The sequence below is a fragment of the Arachis stenosperma genome, chromosome 6 (assembly GCF_014773155.1).
Source record: "Arachis stenosperma cultivar V10309 chromosome 6, arast.V10309.gnm1.PFL2, whole genome shotgun sequence".
NCBI classification, from domain to species: domain Eukaryota; kingdom Viridiplantae; phylum Streptophyta; class Magnoliopsida; order Fabales; family Fabaceae; genus Arachis; species Arachis stenosperma.
The window spans coordinates 129050550-129058693 of NC_080382.1; the positions used below are offsets into that span (position 1 = coordinate 129050550).

Sequence of the window (8144 nt, forward strand, 5' to 3'; positions counted from 1 at the left end):
CTTTCTATTTCTCTTTTCCTCTGACATTTCAAGGAATCTCTATACTGTGACATAGAGGATTCCACATTTTCTTGTTCTCTTCTCTTTCATATGAGCAGGAGCAGAGACAAAGGCATTCTTGTTGAAGCTGACCCTGAACCTGAGAGAACCTTGAAGCGAAAGCTAAGAGAAGCCAAGGCACAACTCTCTTTAGAGGACCTGACCGAATTCTTCAAGGAAGAAGAACACATGGCAGCCGAAAACAACAACAATGCCAACAATGCAAGGAAGGTGCTGGGTGACTTCACTGCACCTACTCCTGATTTCTATGGGAGAAGCATCTCTATCCCTGCCATTGGAGCAAACAACTTTGAGCTTAAGCCTCAATTAGTTTCTCTAATGCAACAGAATTGCAAGTTCCATGGACTTCCAATGGAAGATCCTCATCAGTTTTTAGCTGAATTCTTGCAAATCTGTGACACAGTCAAGACTAATGGGGTTAACCCTGAGGTCTATAGACTGATGCTATTCCCTTTTACTGTAAGAGACAGAGCTAGAATATGGTTGGATTCTCAACCTAAAGAAAGCCTGGACTCTTGGGAAAAGCTAGTCAATGCCTTCTTGGCAAAGTTCTTTCCACCACAAAGATGGAGTAAGCTTAGAGTGGAAGTCCAAACCTTCAGACAGAAGGATGGAGAATCCCTCTATGAAGCTTGGGAAAGATACAAACAATTAATCAGAAGATGTCCCTCAGACATGCTTTCTGAATGGAGCATCATAGGTATTTTCTATGATGGTCTCTCTAAACTATCCAAGATGTCTTTGGATAGCTCTGCTGGAGGATCTCTTCATCTGAAGAAGACGCCTACTGAAGCTCAAGAACTGATTGAAATGGTTGCAAATAACCAATTCATGTACACTTCTGAAAGGAATCCTGTGAACAATGGGACTAGTCAGAAGAAAGGAGTTCTTGAAATTGACACTCTGAATGCCATTTTGGCTCAGAATAAAATATTGACTCAACAAGTCAATTTGATTTCTCAAAGTCTGTCTGGAATGCAAAATGCACCAAGCAGTACTAAGGAGGCTTCATCTGAGGAAGAAGCTTATGATCCTGAGAACCCTTCCATGGAAGAGGTGAATTACCTAGGAGAACCCTATGGAAACACCTATAATTCTTCATGGAGAAATCACCCAAATCTCTCATGGAAGAATCAAGAGAGACCTCAACAAGGTTTCAATAATAATGGTGGAAGAAACAGGTTTAACAATGGTAAACCTTTTCCATCATCTTCTCAGCAACAGACAGAGAGCTCTAAGCAGAATACCTCTGACTTAGCAACCATGGTCTCTGATCTAATCAAAACCACTCAAAGTTTCATGACTGAAACTAGATCCTCCATTAGGAATTTGGAAGGCCAAGTGGGTCAGCTGAGCAAGAAAATTACTGAACTTCCCCCAAGCACTCTCCCAAGTAACACTGAAGAGAATCCAAAAGGAGAGTGCAAAGCCATAAATATGGCTGAATTCTGGGAGGAAGAAGAGGCAGTGAACGCCACTGAGGAAGGCCTCACTGGACGTCCACTGGCCTCTAATGAGTTCCCCAATAAGGAACCTTGGGAATCTGAGGCTCAAACTGAGACCATAGAGATTCCTTTAGACTTACTGCTGCCATTCTTGAGCTCTGATGAGTATTCTTCCTCTGAAGAGGATGAGTATGTCACTGAAGAGCAAGTTGCTAAATACCTTGGAGCAATCATGAAGCTGAATGACAGGTTATTTGGAAATGAGACTTGGGAGGATGAACCCCCTTTGCTCACCAAAGAACTGGATAACTTGTCTAGGCAGCAATTGCCTCAAAAGAGGCAGGATCCTGGGAAGTTTTCTATACCTTGTACCATAGGCACCATGACCTTCAAGAAGGCCTTGTGTGACTTGGGGTCAAGTGTAAACCTCATGCCCCTCTCTGTAATGGAGAAATTAGGGATCTTTGAGGTGCAAGCTGCAAAAATCTCACTAGAGATGGCAGACAACTCAAGAAAACAAGCCCATGGACTTGTAGAGGATGTTCTGGTTAAGGTTGAAGACCATTACATTCCTACTGATTTCATAGTCCTAGAGACTGGGAAGTGCATGGATGAATCCATCATCCTTGGCAGACCCTTCCTAGCCACAGCAAAGGCTGTGATTGATGTTGATAGAGGAGAGTTGATCATTCAAGTGAATGAAGAATCCTTGGTGTTTAAGGCCCAAGGATATCCCTCTGTCATCATGGAGAGGAAGCATGAAGAACTTCTCTCAAAACAGAGCCAAGCAGAGCCCCCACAGTCAAACTCTAAGTTTGGTGTTGGGAGGCCACAACCAAACTCTAAGTTTGGTGTTGAACCCCCACATTCAAACTCTAAGTTTGGTGTTGGGAGGTTCCAACACGGTTCTGAACAACTCTGAGGCTCCATGAGAGTCCTCTGTCAAGCTAATGACAGTAAAGAAGCGCTTGTTGGGAGGCAACCCAATGCTTTATAATTAATTATTTTCTTTTGTTATTTTATCTTTTTTGTAGGTTGATGATCATAAGAAGTCACAAAAGCAATGAAAAAAGCAAAAACAAAATGAAAAAACAGGAAGAAAAACAGCACACCCTGGAGAAGAAGAAGCTGGCGTTCAAACGCCAGTAATGCTAGCTGTTGGGCGTTTAACGCCCAGTCTGGCACCATTCTGGGCGTTTAACGCCAGAAAGGGGCACCAGACTGGCGTTAAACGCCAGTAAAGGGCAAAAACCTGGCGTTAAACGCCAGGAATGGGCACCAGCCCGGCGTTTAACGCCAGAAAAGGCTCAAAACGTGGATTTTGATGCCATTTGGTGCAAGGATGCTTTTTCCTTGACACTACAGGATCTGTGGACCCCACAGGACCCTACCATCACTCTCTCTCTTCTTCCCCCATTCACCAATCACCTCAACACCTCTTCCCCAAAAACCCCTCACCTATCAAATCCCATCTTTCTCTTCACCATTCACATCCATCCTTCATAAATCCCCACCAACCTCACCCTTCAAATTCAAACCACTTTCCCTCCCAAACCCACCCTCAAATGGCCGAACCCTCATCCCCCTCTTTCCTATATAAACCCCTCTTTACCCCTTCATTTCCCACTACCTAAACACCACTTCTCCCCCTCCTTGGCCGAATACACCACCATCTCCCTCTTCCTCATTTCTTCTTCTTCTACTCTCTTCTTTCTTATTTTGCTCGAGGACGAGCAAACATTTTAAGTTTGGTGTGGTGAAAGCGTTGCTTTTTCGTTTTTCCATAACCATTTATGGCATCCAAGGCCGGAGAAACCTCTAGAAAGAGGAAAGGGAAGGCAAAGGCTTCCACCTCCGAGTCATGGGAGATGGATAGATTCCTCTCAAGGGTGCATCAAGTCCACTTCTATGAAGTTGTGGCCTTGAAGAAGGTGATCCCCGAAGTCCCCTTTTCACTCAAAAAGGGTGAATATCCGGAGATCCGCCATGAGATCCGAAGAAGAGGTTGGGAAGTACTAACTAACCCCATTCAACAAGTCGGAATCTTGATGGTTCAAGAGTTCTATGCCAATGCATGGATCACCAAGAACCATGACCAAAGTGTGAACCCAGATCCAAAGAATTATCTCACTATGGTTCGGGGGAAATACTTGGATTTTAGTCCGGAGAGTGTGAGGGTGGCGTTCAACTTGCCTATGATGCAAGGAGATGAGCATCCTTACACTAGAAGGGTCAACTTTGATCAAAGGTTGAACCAAGTCCTCACAGTCATATGTGAAGAGGGCGCACAATGGAAGCAAGATTCAAGAGGAAAGCCGGTCCAATTGAGAAGGCATGACCTCAAACCCGTGGCTAGAGGATGGTTAGAGTTCATACAACGCTCAATCATTCCCACTAGCAACCGGTCCGAAGTTACCATAGACCGGGCCATCATGATCCATAGTATCATGATTGGAGAAGAAATAGAAGTTCATGAGGTTATAGCTCAAGAACTCTACAAGGTGGCGGACAAGACCTCCACTTTGGCAAGGTTAGCCTTTCCTCACCTCATTTGTCACCTCTGTTATTCAGTGGGAGTTGACATAGAGGGAGACATCACCATTGATGAGGACAAGCCCATCACTAAGAAAAGGATGGAGTACACAAGAGATCCCACTCATCATGAGATCCCTGAGATTCCTCAAGGGATGAATTTTCCTCCACAAGACTATTGGGGGCAACTAAACACCTCCCTAGGAGAGTTGAGTTCCAACATGGGACAACTAAGGGTGGAGCATCAAGAACACTCCATTCTCCTCCATGAAATTAGAGAAGACCAAAGAATCATGAAGGAGGAGCAACAAAGACAAGGAAGAGACATTGAGGAGCTCAAGCACTCCATAGGACCTTCAAAAGCAAGGAAGAGCCGCCATCACTGAGGTGGACCCATTCCTTGATTTCCTTGTTCTTTATTCTTCTGTTTTTCGATTTTTATGCTTTATGTTATCCATGCTTGTGTCTTATGATCATTAGTGTCTTAGTGTCTATGCCTTAAAGTTATGAATGTCCTATGAATCCATCACCTTTCTTGAATAAAAATGTGCTTAATTGAAAAAGGAAGAATTGCATGAATTTTGAATTTTATAATAGTTTAATTATGTTGATGTGGTGGCAATATTTTTGTTCTCTGAATGTATGCTTAAACAGTGCATATGTATCTTGAATTTGTGGTTCATGAATGTTGGCTCTTGAAAGAATGATGAAAAAGGAGACATGTTATTGAGGATCTGAAAAATCAATAAAATGATTCTTGAAGCAAGAAAAAGCATTGCTATTCAAAAAAAAAAAAAAAGAGAAAACGAAAAAAAAAAATAATAAGAGTTGTGATCCAAGGCAAATAAGAGTGTGCTTAAGAACCCTGGACACCTCTAATTGGGGACTTTAGCAAAGCTAAGTCACAATCTGAAAAGGTTCACCCAATTATGTGTCTGTGGCATGTATGTATCCGGTGGTAATACTGGAAAGACAGAGTGCTTTGGGCCACAGCCAAGACTCAATAAATAGCTATGTTCAAGAATCATCATACTTCACTAGGAGAATCATTAACACTATCTGGATTCTAAGTTCCTAAAGAAGCCAACCATTCTGAATTTCAAAGGATAGATTGAGATGCCAAAACTGTTCAGAGGCAAAAAGTTAAAAGCCCCGCTCATCTAATTAATACTGATCTTCACAGATGTTTTTGGAATTCATTGCATATTCTCTTCCTTTTATCTTATTTGATTTTCAGTTGCTTGGGGACAAGCAACAATTTAAGTTTGGTGTTGTGATGAGCGGATGATTTGTATACTTTTTGGCATTGTTTTTAGTATGTTTTTGATATGATCTAGTTAGTTTTTAGTATATTTTATTAGTTTTTAGTTAAAATTCACTTTTCTGGACTTTACTATGAGTTTGTGTGTTTTTCTGTGATTTCAGGTATTTTCTGGCTGAAATTGAGGGACCTGAGCAAAAATCTGATCCAGAGACTCAAAAGGACTGCAGATGCTGTTGGATTCTGACCTCCCTGCACTCGAAGCGGATTTTCTGGAGCTACAGAAGCCCAATTGGCGCGCTCTCAACGGCGTTGGAAAGTAGACATCCTGGGCTTTCCAGCAATATATGATAGTCCATACTTTGCCCAAGATTTGATGGCCCAAACCGGCGTTCAAAGTCACCTCAAGAAATCCCAGCGTTAAACGCTGGAACTGGCACCCAAATGGGAGTTAAACGCCCAAACTGGCACCAAAGCTGGCGTTTAACTCCAAGGAGAGTCTCTACACGAAATTTCTTCATTGCTCAGCCCAAGCACACACCAAGTGGGCCCGGAAGTGGATTTTTATGTCATCTATGTACTAGTTTTCTATAAGTAGGACCTTTTACTATTGTATTAGATATACATCTTGACACACATCTTGGTAGCTATCTTTGAGTTTTATGCTATCTTAGATCATTGGGAGGCTGGCCATTCGGCCATGCCTAGACCTTATGCTTATGTATTTTCAACGGTGGAGTTTCTACACACCATAGATTAAGGTGTGGAGCTCTGCTGTACCTCGAGTATTAATGCAATTACTATTGTTCTTCCATTCAATTCCGCTTGTTCTTTATCCAAGATATCACTTGTTCTTCAACATGATGAAGGTGATGATTGACGCCCATCACCATTCTCACCCATGAACAAGGTGACTGACAACCATTCTTGTTCTACAAGCATCTGAGGCTTAGTGAATATCTCTTGGATTCTTCGGAATCTTCGTGGTATAGGCAGGACCTGATGGCGGCATTCAAGAGAATCCGGAAGGTCTAAACCTTGTCTGTGGTATTCTGAGTAGGATTCAATGATTGAATGACTGTGACGTGCTTCAAACCTGTAACCTACTGGGCGTTAGTGACAGACACAAAAGAGTTATTCTATTCCGGTAGGGGAGGGAACCAAACCGGTGATTGGCAGCACTGTGACAGAGTGTGTGCATTAGCTTTCACTGCGCGGATGGGAGGTAGCTGCTGACAACAGTGAGACCTTACACGAGCTTGCCATGGGAAGGAGTAAGAAAGGATTGGATGAAGGCAGTAGGAAAGCAGAGAGACGGAAGGGAAGGCATCTTCATACACTTGTCTGAAGCTCTTACACCAATGATATACATAAGTATCACTATCCTTAGCTTCTATGTTATTTTCGTTCATCACCATATATATTTGAGTTTGCCTGACTAAGATTTACAAGATGACCATAGCTTGCTTCAATACTAACAATCTCCGTGGGATCGACCCTTACTCACGTAAGGTTTATTACTTGGACGACCCAGTGCACTTGCTGGTTAGTTGTGCGAAGTTGTGTAATGCCATGGTATTGAGCCACCAAGTTCTTGGAGCCATTACCGGGGATTATTTGAGTTGTGAAAAAGTATTGTTCACAATTTCGCGCACCAAAGCCCGTGAAACTTAGGTAGGAGGTTGATCAAAGCGGTCTTCAATTCAAAGTTTGCATTCAAGTTGGGGTGAGTTACATGAAGGGGTTGAAGGACATAGTCCAGTGCACCCGCTTCCTTGATGGTAACTCTCCTCGGAGCATCCATGGCGTTAGTACCTAAAACAGAAGAGTTGTTTGTGATATTGATGGGAGAATGACTAATGCCTTCTTTGAGTGACGGTTCAATGTTCACTTTTAGTAAGGTGGTTGAGGTGATGAAACAAAGTTCGTTCTATTTCCGAATCAAAGGGGACTAAGCTCGGATTCGGTTGTGAACGCGTCATGCAATGAAGGGAAAATGAGATTCATGGTAACGATGAGGGGTTAGTCACTTTAACAATTTACAATGAAATGCAACCATGTACATATATACACACATTTATTCCAAACAATAACATGGCACACTAAGCAAATTCCCCGGCAACGGCGCCATTTTGATAAACAAAATTTAGCATGTCGATTTAGAATTCAATGATGAATATGATCGTGAATTCAATGATGAATATGATGAATATGATCGTGATTTAGCATGTCCGTTTCACCCACTTCTACATCAATCAAAGCTCTTCCAGTGGCTAGGAATGGTCTTCCTAGAATTATAGAGGCATTCTGATCCTCCCCTGTATCAAGAATCACAAAGTCTGCTGGGAGGAAGAATTTACCTAATTTAACCAAGACATTTTCCACTAATTCGTATGCAGGCTTCATAGATTTATCTGCCATCTGCAATGCTATCTTTGTGGGTTGTGCCTCTTGGATTTGCAGCTTCTTCATCACAGATAAGGGCATTAGATTTATGCTTGCCCCCAAATCACATAGTGCTTTCTCAAAGGTAGTGCTCCCAATGGTGCATAGAATTTGAAAGCTCCCTGGATCTGGCATCTTTCTTGGCAACTTATTCTGAATGACAGCACTACATTCCTTAGTTAGGACTACTGTCTCATCTCCCTTTAAACGCTTTTTCTTTGACAACAACTCCTTCATGAACTTGACATAGATAGGCATTTGCTCCAAAACCTCAGCAAAAGGAATATTGATTTGTAACTTTCTGAAGATCTCCAAGAACTTTGAAAACTGCTTGTCCTTGGTCTCCTTTTGAAGTCTCTGAGGATACGGCATCTTAGCCTTGTACTCAGGAGCCTTTGGCA

At 42.4% G+C, this 8144-nt stretch overlaps 1 non-coding gene across 1 annotated transcript; it reads right to left on the minus strand.

Moving 5' to 3' along the window:
* Positions 1–633: 633 nt before the first annotated feature.
* LOC130938431 (small nucleolar RNA R71) lies at positions 634–741 on the minus strand. The gene has a single exon (XR_009069597.1). It is a non-coding gene; the product is annotated as a small nucleolar RNA R71 (small nucleolar RNA).
* Positions 742–8144: the final 7403 nt, after the last annotated feature.